We start from the raw sequence: 13,185 nt of genomic DNA, 5'->3' as shown, positions 1-13,185 counted from the left end.
GCTTGGGGATGCCCAAGGCATCCCAAGCCAAATTCAAGGACACCAAAAAGCCTAAGCTTGGGGATGCCCCGGGAAGGCATCCCCTCTTTCGTCTTCAATCCATCGGTAACATTACTTGGAGCTATATTTTTATTCACCACATGATATTTGTTTTTCTTGGAGCGTCGTGTATCGTAGGAGTCGTTTCTTTTTGTTGTGTCACAATCATCCTTGCTGCACACCTTTTTGAGAGAGAGATACATGCACTCATCGTGATTTTGCTAGAATGCTCATAGTGCTTCACTTATATCTTTTGAGCTAGATAATTTTGCTCTATGTGCTTCACTTATATCTTTTAGAGCATGGCGGTGCGTGACTTGGTAGTTGGCTTATGCTATGAAAGTAGTACCAAAGGTGATAGGTAACCAAAGAGGATACAAAAACCTCCATATTCATGTGCATTGAGTAGAAAAAGAAGTCTTGATTCCTCTCAATTAGTTTTGAGACGTGGATTCGGTAATATTAAGAGCTATGTTAGTAGGGTGTTGTGAATCTAGAGATACTTGTGTTGAAGTTAGTGATTCCCGTAGCATGCACATATGGTGAACCGCTATGTTAGGAAGTCGGAGCATAATTGATCTATTGATTGTCATCCTTTGTGTTGAGATCGGGATCGTGCGATGGTTAACACCTACCAACCCTTCCCCTAGGAGTATGCGTTTAGCACTTTGTTTTGATTACTAATAAAAACTTTCGCAACAAGTATGTGAGTTCTTCATGACTAATGTGAGTCCATGGTATAGATGCACTTTCACCTTCCACCTTTTCTAGCCTCTCTAGTGCCGCGCAATTCTCGCCGGTACACAAACCCACCATATGCCTTCCTCAAAACAGCCACCATACCTACCTATTATGGTATTTTCATAGCCATTCCGAGATATATTACCATGCAACTCCCACCGTTCTGTCTCATGACTTGTGTCGTCACTCTCGTATTGCCATTGCATGATCGTAAGATAGCTAGCAAGATGTTTCAACGGCATACGCCATGCTAGATTGTTGCACATCCCGGTACACTGCCGGAGGCATTTCCTATAGAGTCATCATCATTTTGAGCTTTGAGATGTGAGTAAATAAAAGTGTGATGATCATCATTATTAGAGCATTGTCCCATGTGAGGAAATAAAAAAAGGGGCCAAAGAGCCCAAACAAAAAAAGGGAGAGAAAGAAAAGAGGCCCAAGAGCCCAAATAAAAAAAAGAGGAGAGAAAAAGAGAGAAGGAACAATGCTACTATCTTTTTCCACACTTGTGCTTCATAATAGCACCATGTTCTTCATGATTGAGAGCTTCTTGCTTCGTCACTACCATATGCTAGTGGGAATCTTCATTATATAACTTGGCTTGTATATTCCAATGATGGGCTTCATCAAATTGCCCTAGGTCTTCGTGAGCAAGCAAGTTGGATGCACACCCACTAGTGCATCCCTTGTATGGCAATCCCTACTCATTCACATTGATATCTATTATTGGGCATCTCCATAGCCCTTTGATACGCCAGTCAATGTGACCATCTCCTCCTTTTTGTCTCACAACCACCACCACACTCTATTCCACCTATAGTGTTATATCCATGGCTCACGCTCATGTATTGCGTGATAGTTACAAAAGGTTTGAGAAAGTAAGAGTGCGAAAACAATTACTTCGCCAATACCGGGGTTGTGCATGATTTACATTAGTTGTGTGAGGATGATGGAGCATAGCCGGACTATATGATTTTGTAGGGATAACTTTCCTTGGCCTTGTTATTTTGAAAGTTCATGATTACCTTGCTAGCTTGCTTGAAGTATTATTGTTTTCATGTCAATAGCAAACTATTGTTTCGAATCTTACGGATCTGAACATTCATGTCACGTGAAAGAAGTTGCAAAGGACAACTATGCTAGGTAGCATTCCACATCCAAAAATTCAGTCTTTATCACTTCCCTACTCGAGGACGAGCAGGAGTTAAGCTTAGGGATGCTTGATACGTCTCCAATGTACCTATAATTTTTGACGGTTTCATGCTATTATGTTGTCAAACTTTGAATGTTTTGCATGCCTTTTATATATTTTTTGGGAGTAACTTATTAACTCAGAGCCAAGAGCTTGTTCCTGTTTTTTCCATGTTTTTGACCCCTTTCAGAGGAGGATTTTGAACGAAGTCCAAACGGAATGAAACTGCCAAAAAGATTTTTTCCGGAACAGAAAAAGATCGGGAAGCCGGAGAATCAGGGCTGGGGGCACCAGGGATCCCACAAGCCCTCATGGCGCGGCCAGGGGGACCCGCGCACTCCTGGCTTGTGGGCTCCCTGAGGCTCCTTTGCCCTAGGTTTTGCACCTATATATTCCCTAAAATTCCATAAAAGATCAGGAGATCATCAAAAGTACTTTTCCGCCGCCGCAAGCTTCTGTCTCCGCAAGATCCCATCTAGGGCACGTTCTGGTGCCCTGCCGGAGGGAGGATTCAGACACGGAGGGCTTCTTCATCAACACCATGACCTCTTCGATGATGCGTGAGTAGTTCACCATAGACCTACGGGTCCATAGCTAGTAACTAGATGGTTTCTTCTCTCTCTTGGATCTTCAATACAAAGTTCTCCATGATCTTCATGGAGATCTATCCCATGTAATCTTCTTTTGCGGTGTGTTTGTCGTGATCCGATGAATTGTGCATTTATGATCAGATTATCTATGAATCTTATTTGAGTTTCTTCTGATCTCTCTTATGCATGATTTCATATCCTTGTAATTCTCTTTGAGTTGTGGGTTTTGTTTGGCCAACTAGATCTATGATTCTTGCAATGGGAGAAGTGCTTGGTTTTGGGTTCATACCGTGCGGTGACCTCACCTAGTGACAGAAGGGATAGAGAGGCACGCATCATGTTGTTGCCGTCAAGGGTAAAAAGATGGGGTTTTCATCATTGGTTTGAGATTATCCCTCTACATCATGTCATCTTTCTTAAGGCGTTACTCTATTCGTCATGAACTCAATACACTAGATGCATGCTGGATAGCGATTGATGTGTGGAGTAATAGTAGTAGATGAAGAAAGTATCGGTCTACTTGTCTCGGACGTGATGCCTATATGTATGATCATTGCCTTAGATATCGTCATGACTTTGCGCGGTTCTATCAATTGCTCGACAGTAATTTGTTCACCCACCATAATATTTGCTATTTTGAGAGAAGCCTCTAGTGAACACTATGGTCCCGGGTCTACTCCACACCATATTTTCAGCCTTACACTTTTTACTTCGTTGCACTTTCCTCCTTCAGATCTCACTTTGCAAACAATCTTGAAGGTATTGACAACCCCTTTATAGCGTTGGGTGCAAGCTCTTTTTTGTTTGTGTAGGTACTCTGGACTTGAAGAGATTCTCCTACTAGATTGATACCTTGGTTCTCAAACTGAGGGAAATACTTACTGCTCCTGTGTTGCATCATCCTTTCCTCTTCAAGGGAAAAACCAACGCAAGCTTAAGAGACGACAGAAGGATCTCTGGCACCACTGCCAGGGAAGGACTTTTGTTGACGTAGCATGCAATGATCTAGCTTAGCGTGTGACATTGAAACATCTCGCTAGCTATCTTACGATCATGCAAAGGCAATATGAGAGTGACGGCACAAGTCATGAGACGGAACGGTGGGAGTTGCATGGCAATATATCTTGGAATGGCTATGAGAATGCCATAATAGGTAGGTATGGTGGCTGTTTTGAGAAAGGTATATGGTGGGTTTGTGCACCGGCGAAAGTTGCGCGGCACTAGAGAGGCTAGCAATGGTGGAAGGTGAAAGTGCATCTATAACATGGACTCACATTAGTCAGGAAGAACTCATATACGTATTGCGAAAGTTTTATTAGTAATCAAAACAAAGTCCTAAATGCATACTCCTAGGGGAAGGGTTGGTAGGTGTTAACCATCGCGCGATCCCGACCGCCACACAAAGGATGACAATCAATAAATCAATTATGCTCCGACTTCCTAACATAGCGATTCACCATACGTGCATGCTGCGGGAATCACTAACTTCAACACAAGTATTTCTAGATTCACAACACCCTACTAACGTAACTCTAATATTACCAAATCCATATCTCAAAACTTAATTGTTAGGAATCAAACTTCCCTTACTAATCAATGCACTTGAATATTGAAGTTTTTATTATATCCTCTTTGGATGCCTATCATCTTTAGGACTACTTTCATAGCACAGGCCAATTACCAAGTTACTGAGAGAGAGCACTCTCAAAAAGATATAAGTGAAGATCGAGAGTTTTTATTTCTACAAAATATGACACCGCCGTGCTCTACAAAGATTTAAGTGAAGCACTAGAGCAAAATTATCTAGCTCAAAAGATATAAGTGAAGCTCAATGAGTATTCTGGCAAATTCACGATGAGTGCATTTCCCTCTCAAAAAGGTGTGCAGAAAGGACGATTGTGACAAAACAAAAAGAAAATACTCATATAATACACGACGCTCCAAGCAAAACACATATCATGTGGTGAATAAAAATATAGCTCCAAGTAACGTTACCGATGGATTGAAGACGAAAGAGGGGATGCCTTCCCAGAGCATACCCAAGCTTAGGCTTTTTGGTGTCCTTGAATTTGGCTTGGGATGCCTTGGGCACCCCCAAGCTTAACCTCTTTCCACTCTTTATCCCATTGTCCATGAGAACATCACCCAAAACTTGAAAACTTCACAACACAAAACTTAAACACAAACTCATGATATCATTAGCATAAGAAAACAAACTACCTACTCTTTAGGTACTATAGTAAACTTGATTTCTATTTAGATTTATGTTATATTACTGTATTCTCACTTTTCCATGGCTATTACCCCCCGATACTATCCATAGTTTCATCAAAATAAGCAATCAACACAACAAAATAGAATTTGTCAAAAACAGACCAGTCTGTAGCAATCTGTATACTTCGCATACTTCTGGTATCCCAAAAATTCTGAACAATTATGACAATTAGGGAAATTTGCATATAGACCAGAAGCAAAAAGAATCAACTCAAAATCTCTTTCTGGATAGGAATTAAAAATACATTCGTGAGCACAAAGTTTATGTCTTTTTCAGCATGATCAAACAACCATCACCAACACTAATCATAAAGATTTTACTTGGCACAAACACAAAAAGAAACACAAAAAACACAATCATAACAGAATTATGATGGTGTGGACACAACAAAACATAAAGCAAAAAAGAAAAAATAAATTCATTCGGTTGCCTCCCAACAAGCGCTATTGTTTAACGCCCTTAGCTAGGCATAAGGCGATAGAATCAAGTATCGTCGTCTTTGGTGCTCAAACCATAAGTAGCCCTCATCATGGATTCATAAGGCAATCTTATTTTCTTTCTAGGAAAGTGTTCCATGCCCTTCTTTAATGGAAATTGAAATATAATATTCCCTTCCTTCATATTGATGACAGCACCAATAGTCCTAAGGAAAGGTCTACCAAGAATAATGGGACATGTCGGATTGCAATCAATATCAAGCACAATGAAATCTACGGGTACATAGTTCCTATTTGAAATTATAAGAACATCATTGATCCTTCCCATAGTTTTCTTAACAGTAGAATCCGCAAGATCACTCATCAATCTCATTGAAGCCTAGAACATCACATAAAGACTTTGGAATACCGGAAACACTAGCACCCAAATGACACAAAGCATTGCATTCATAGTTTTAAATATTGATTTTGATAGTAGGTTCCCAGTCATCATGAACTTTTCTAGGAATAGATATCTCCAACTCAAGTTTCTCTTCAAGATATTTCATCATAGCATCAACGATATGATATGTAAAGGCTTTATTTTGGCTATAAGCATGTGGAGAGTTTAGCATGGAATGCATCAAGGAAATACATTCAATCAAAGAGAAACTATCATAATTGAATTCCTTGAAATCCAAAGTAGTAATTTCATTACTACTCAAAGTTTTGATATCCTCTACTCCACTTTCAGTGCTTTTAGCATCAAGATAAATAGACTCCGAATCATTGGGGCGTTTCTCAACCAAAGTGGGTTCATATCCAGGCCCATCATCATTAGGATTGACATTAGAAAACAAGGATTCAATAGGAGTCACACCAAGCACTTTAAGATCTTCGTGATTCTCATCACGAGAACACGCCTTTTTAAGCCATTTATGTCTAGCACGAATTTGGGCGGTTCTTTGTTTACTCTCATTCATGGAAACACGCATAGCTTTCAAAGTTTCATCCATATTAATCTTGGGAGGAGCACACCTCAATTTCAAAGCATCAATATCAAGAGACATTCTATCAACGGTCCTAGCCAAGTCATCAATTTTGATTAGTTTTTCTTCTATGGACGCATTGAAAATCTTTTGCGAGTTGATAAACTCTTTAATATTACTCTCAAGATCAGAGGGTGATTTATTGTAATTTCCATGAGCAATGTTGTAGGAATTCCCAAAGTTATTAGAGGGATTGCTAGGAAAAGGCCTAGGAATAAAGTTACCTCTATAAGCATTGTTGTTGCCAAAATTATTTCTACCAAAAAAATTAACATCCAAGCTTTCATTGCTATTCTCAATCAAGGAAGACAAAGGCATATCATTTGGATCTAGAGGAGCACCTTTACAAGCAAACAATTTCATTAACCCATCCATCTTAGCACTCAAAGAGTTAATTTCTTCTATACCATGCACTTTTTTACTAGTAGGTGACCTTTCAGTGTGCCATTGAGAATAGTTTGTCATGATATTATCTAGGAGTTTTGTGGCTTCTCGTAGTGTGATTTCCATGAAAGTTACACCGGAAGCGGAATCCAAGATATTTCTAGAAGCAAAATTCAAACCAGCATAGAAGATTTGTATAATCATCCAAACACTCAAGCCATGAGCGGGACAATTTCTAATCATCAATTTCATTCTCTCCCAAGATTGTGCAACATGTTGATGATCTAGTTGCTTAAAATTCATGATATCATTACGGAGAGAGATAATCTTAGCCGGTGGAAAATACTTGGATATATAAGCATCTTTACACTTGTTCCAAGAATCAATACTATTTTTGGGTAAAGATGAAAACCAAGTTTTTGCTCGATTTCGTAATGAGAACGGAAATAGCTTCAATTTAATCACATCATTATCCACATCTTTATTCTTTTGCATATCGCATAACTCAATGAAGGTATTAAGTCGGGATGCGGCATCTTCACTAGGAAGGCCGGAAAATTGCTCTTTCATAACATGATTCAGCAAGGCAGCATTGATTTCATATGATTTCGCACTAGTGGTGGGAGCAATTGGAGTACTAATAAAATCATTATTATTAGTATTCGAGAAGTCACACAATTTGGTGTTTTCAGTCATGGTGACTCAGCAAGCAGACAAGCACACAAGCGAACAGAAAGTAAGCGAAAGAAAAGGGCGAACGAAAAAGGCAAATATTTTTGTAAATTTTGTTTTTTTGGAAGTGGGGGAGAGGAAAACGAGAGGCAAAAGGCAAATAATGTAAATGCAAGAGATGAGTTTGCGATAGTTACTTGGATATGCTTCACTTTGAATACTCCCCGGCAATGGCGCCACAAATTGGCACGTTGACGGGAGACTATTCTTGACTTGATACTCCCCGGCAACGGCGCCAGAAATTGGCACGTTGACGGGAGACTATTCTTGACTTGATCCTCCCCGGCAACGGCGCCAGAAATTCTTCTTGCTCCCTCTTGAGCTTGCGTTGGTTTTTCCCTTGAAGAGGAAAGGGTGATGCAGCACAGTAGCCATAAGTATTTCCCTCAGTTTGAGAACCAAGGTATCCATCCAGTAGGAGTATCAAGATGAGGCACCAATGTACCTGCGCAAAAACAAACCAACTTGCACCCAACGCAATAAAGGGGTTGTCAATCCCTTCACGATTATTTGCAAGGTGAGAACTGAAGGTGGAAAGTGCAACAAAGTAAAAGTGTAGATCTGAAAATATGATGTGAAGTAGACCCGGGGGCCATAGTGTTCACTAGAGGCTTCTCTCATGATAGTAAGTATTACGGTGGGTGAACGAATTACTGTCGAGCAATTGATAGAATCGTGCAAAGTCATGATGATATATAAGGCAATGATCATACATATAGGCATCACGTCCGAGACAAGTAGACCGATACTGTCTGCATCTACTACTATTACTCCACACATCAAACGCTATCCAGCATACATCTAGTGTATTGAGTTCATAACAAACAGAGTAATGCCTTAAGCAAGATGACATGATGTAGAGGGATAAATTCATGCAATAAGATATAAACCCCATCTATTTACCCTTGATGGCAACAACACGATGCGTCCCTCGCTACCCCTTCTGTCACTAGGTGAGGACACCGCACGGTATGAACCCAAAACCAAGCACTTCTCCTATTGCAAGAATTATGGATCAAGTTGGCCAAACGAAACCAATAATTCAAAGTGAATTGCAAGGATACGAAATCATGCATATAAGAGATCAGAGGAGACTCAAATAATATTCATAGATAATCTGATCATAAATCCACAATTCATCGGATCTTGACAAACACACCGCAAAAGAAAGTTACATCGGATAGATCTCCATGAAGATCATGGAGAACTTTGTATTGAATATCCAACAGAGAGACGAAGCCATCTAGATACTAGCTATGGACCCGAAGGTCTGTGGTGAACTACTCACGCATCATCGGAGAGGCAAAGGTGTTGATGAAGAAGCCCTCCATGTCCGAATCCCCCCTCCGGCAGGGCACCAGAACGGTCCCCAGATGGGATCTGGCGGAGACAGAAGCTTGCGGCGGCGGAAAAGTATTTTCGTGGCTCTCTCTGGTGGTTTTGGATTTTTAGAGAATTTATAGGCGGAAGAGGTAGGGCAGAGGAGCCACGGGGGGCCCACAAGCCTGCTAGCCCCCCCCCCCCAGGCCGCGGCTAGGGGGCTTGTGACATCCCCCGAGGTCCCCTGCCTTGGTTCTCAAGTCTCCTGCATATCTTCTGTTACGGAAAAAATCATTCCGCAGGTTTTATTCAGTTTGGACTCCATTTAATATTCTCCTCTGAAAAAGGTCAAAAACACGGAAAAAACAGAAACTGGCACTTGGCACTGAGTTAATAGGTCAGTCCCAAAAAAGATATAAAATAGCATATTCATGCATACAAAACATCCAAAGTTGACAAGATAATAGCATGGAACCATCAAAAATTATAGATACGTTGGAGACGTATCACATACCTTAAAGGTTTTCGAGAGATGCTATCGTAGGGGTGCCCTTATGTGTTTGGGACCGAGGAGTTCTCCGGGTGGCCTGATTGAGCTCTGGATCGCTTACTTGCTTGTCGCAGCTTGACCGTATTGTGACTTGATAGTTCGGCGTCATGCTCGCCTTCCGCTGCCAAGGCCGCGGTATGTTCATCAGTCCGGAGAGATCATTTTGCGTTGCCGTTGACGGTGATGACTCCTCAGGGTTCGGGCATCTTCAGGTTGAGATAAGTGTAGTGGGGCACCTCTTTGAATCGGGCGAAGGCGGTGCGGCCGAGCAGTGTGTGGTATCTGTAGTGGAAGGGGACAATGTCAAAGATCAAGTCTTTGTTCTGAAAGTTATCAGGTGATCCGAACACGACTTCCAGCGTTATGGTTCCAGAGCAGCGAGTCACGACGCCTGGAATTACGCCTTTAAAGGTAGTCTTGCTTGGTTTTATTCTTTGATGGGTCAATACCTATATTTTTCACCGTATCTACGTATATCGGATTAAAGCAACTTGCTCCGTCTATGAGGACTCTGGTGAGGTGGTACCCATATATAATGGGCTCGAGGGCGAGGGCGGCCGACCCTCCGCGATGGATGCTGGTCAGATGGTCTCTGCGCTCGACTGTGATCGGACAAGCCGACCATGGATTGTACTTTGGTGCTACACGCTCGACAGGGTAGACTTCTCGGAGGGCTCGCTTCCGCTCCTTCTTGGGTATGTGAGTCAAGTAAATCATGTTTATATTTTTTACCTCGGGAGGGAACTGTTTCTGGACCCCGTTGTTCGGATCATGGGGCTCCTCGTCATCTTTGCTTCGAGGGTTTCGGCCTTGTTCTTCGGCCGCTGCTTTGCCGGCCTGCTTGAATACCCAACAGTGACGGTTGGTGTGAGTGGATGGCTTATCTTGGGTGCTGTGTATTTGACAAGGTCATTCCATAATTGTTTTCCCATTGGGTTGGCCCATCTTTGTTCCCTTTGAAGGGTTTCTTCCATTGTCCTCGTTTGGAGCTACGGAACGCATCATTTACTGCTGTGTCATCAGCATCGCCAGTGTGGAGGCGGTGCTTGTTCTTGTTTTCCTCGGCTCGTCGTTCCTATCCCGAACTTCGGAGGTTCCAAGATCGTCCGAGTTGTGGCTGCGCCGACCTAGACAGTTGTCTTCACCCACGCAAAAGCAGGTCATGAAGGAAGTGAGGGCAGACATTATCCTTGGCGTGTCCTGTCCGAGCTGGCGAGCCAACCACTCGTCTCGAATGTTCTACGTGAAAGAGGTTATTGCCTCAGCATCCGGGCAATCCACGATTTGGTTTTTCTTTGTTAAGAATCAGTTCCAGAACTCTCTTGCCGACTTGCCTGCCTTCTGGACGACATTGCTTAGGTCGTAAGAATCCAGGGGTCGGACGTATGTCCCCTGGAAGTTGGACAGTAAGGCTTCTTTGAGATCTTCCCAGCTTCCGCTCGAGTCCTCGGGCAGGCTATTTAACTAGTGTCGTGCTGGCCCTTTCAACTTGAGCAGCAAGTATTTGATGGCATGGACGTTGTCTCCTCTTGCCATGTGAATGTGGAGAAGGAAATCTTCTATCCACACCACAAGATCCATAGTTCCTCATACTGTTCTTTGTTGACGGGTTTGAATCCCTCTGGAAAAATGATGCTACATTACTTCGTCAGTGAAGCATAGTGGGTGTGCGGCACCTCTAGTTCGGACTATCTTATGCCGAAGAACGGCTTTGGGTTGAGTCTGGTATGAATCCCAGTCTCTGGCGTAGTAGGGGACCCGAGGTGCCTCTTCGTCCCATCTAGTCGGGGAGTACTTTCTTGACCCGTAAATGGATCTGTTGCGGCATGTCTTGTTATCCAGGTTGTATCGCAGGTCGTTTCTGCCATGAGGGTGCGCTTTCTCCTTCGCTTTTCCACGGGTTGGCCTGGGATAGTATTCAGCGTCCGACGCCACCCTGTCGCGCCCTTGAGGTAGTCGGTCAGGCTTGTCATAATCTATGCGCTTGGGGGATGCGGGCTTTGGGGCTTCATCATAGAATTGTGGAAACAGTCGGTGATGTGGGTAACTTTTCTTCTGATCCAGCCATCCAAGGGTGTGTTCTTCTTCGGCGGCTAGTACCTTGGTCCACTTGTTGTTTATAGTGTCTTGTTGGGCCTGGAGTCGATGCTTGTTGGGGGGATAACCCCGGGGTAGGCTCATCAAGCCTGCACCTTCATCTCTTGCGCAAAAGATATGACCAAGTACAGTTTCCCAAGGCCCAAGTCTTCTGGCCGGCTAGGCTGCGCCTGCCGGCTGGAGGACGAGGTGGCCAACTCTCTGGCCGGCCAGGCAACCCCTGCTGGCTAGAGGCGAGACGGCTACCTCTTCCTGACCGTCTTGGCCAAGCTAGCCGGCTAGGAACGAGGCGGTCGTGCCCAAGCCGGCTAGCCAAGCAGGCTAGCCGGCCGGGGTCCTCAAGTCACAATATATCGTAGGTCATGACGAGACCCTATAATTAAAGGTAGCTACGCGTCAGCAAAGGTACTGGATCGGAGTGCCCGGCAGGTACAAGCGTCGGCGGCCATGCCGCTGACCTACCCCGGCTGTGATCCACCACCCAGCATAGTGTTGGACCGTCAAACTCCCACTCCATTACTGCACTCGACGTGGGGAACAGTGGAGGCGTTCGTACTATCTTCCCATGATGAATCTCGCTGGACGACGCCGGACGTACAGCGCGTGCTCGGCATTAACCTTACGCGAGAGCTTCATTGGCTAGCCGGCGGGTCCCACAGCCAGACGGGACCTTGCAGCCAGTGGGCCCCTCAAGCGACAAGACAAGACCCTCATGGGCCCCCTGGCTAGCCGGGTCCCACTCTTGTACCCTTTATCCATATTGTAGTCCGGTGGGTTCGTCTATAAAACCCCCCGGTCACCCTCCATGCAGGGGGTCGGTCGAACAAGATACCACACCCACCAACCACATAGAGAGAGGCAGAGACGAGTCGGCTGCTCCCCTCTTCCTCCTCCTCAACATAGCTCCAGGAGCAACCTTGTAATCCATCCATATACATCATACACTTCGGCAGGACTAGGGTCTTATCTCTACGGAGAGCCCTGAACCTGGGTACATCATGAATTCCATGCTTGTATCAACCTCGTCCCCAGCGCCCTCCGTTGTCCCTTCGGTTCTCACCGACTTTAGCCTACCTATGGCATATGTTGTGAGTATTCACCGACATTTGGCGCCCACCATGGGTCCGATCGCGGCATCGGTTGGCTTTACGCGCTGGGTGGGGCCCCGCATCTACACCACTGGATGCATCGCGTCCGGTTCGATCTCTTGCCCGTGGAGCCCACTTTCGATGAGGCAACACCGATGATGATCGACGTCCCCGTCCTCCATGCGGATTCGGACGAAGATTCCGATGACAAGGCGCCTCCTAGCATCGTCGTCGCTGCTATGGAGAACCTCAGCGTTCTCTTTAGCGACATGCGTCTCAACGGCGGCCCTCGCTACTTCAACAAGGACTTCAACGTTGAGGCGCTATGCGCTAGCTTCAGTAGGCTCTCTATCGCTGAGATGCATGCACATGACGTGTACCCCAGCAACGTACTCGTCTTCGACGGCCCTCCACCATCGGTGGGGTTCTTCATCGCGTACTATGTCGCCATCGTCTCCAACGTCATGGAGGTGATGGTTATCGGCGCTGGCACCAACATGGCTCATGCCAAGGCGTCAGCAGACACTGGTGAGCCTGCTGCTGTCACCACTAATACCCTTCAGGATGGTCTCGCCGGCCTGAAGACACCCATCGCCGCTTCCACAAACCCTAACGACGCCCGAGCCTCACTGGAGGAGGCTCGCAAGCATATCTTGGAGGAGGGCATTGTCGTCGCCTCGGCAAAGCGTCGGATGGAGGCTACGCGGCACGA

The sequence above is a fragment of the Hordeum vulgare genome, chromosome 5H (assembly GCF_904849725.1).
Source record: "Hordeum vulgare subsp. vulgare chromosome 5H, MorexV3_pseudomolecules_assembly, whole genome shotgun sequence".
Lineage (NCBI taxonomy): Eukaryota > Viridiplantae > Streptophyta > Magnoliopsida > Poales > Poaceae > Hordeum > Hordeum vulgare.
This window is presented reverse-complemented; position numbering follows the sequence as displayed.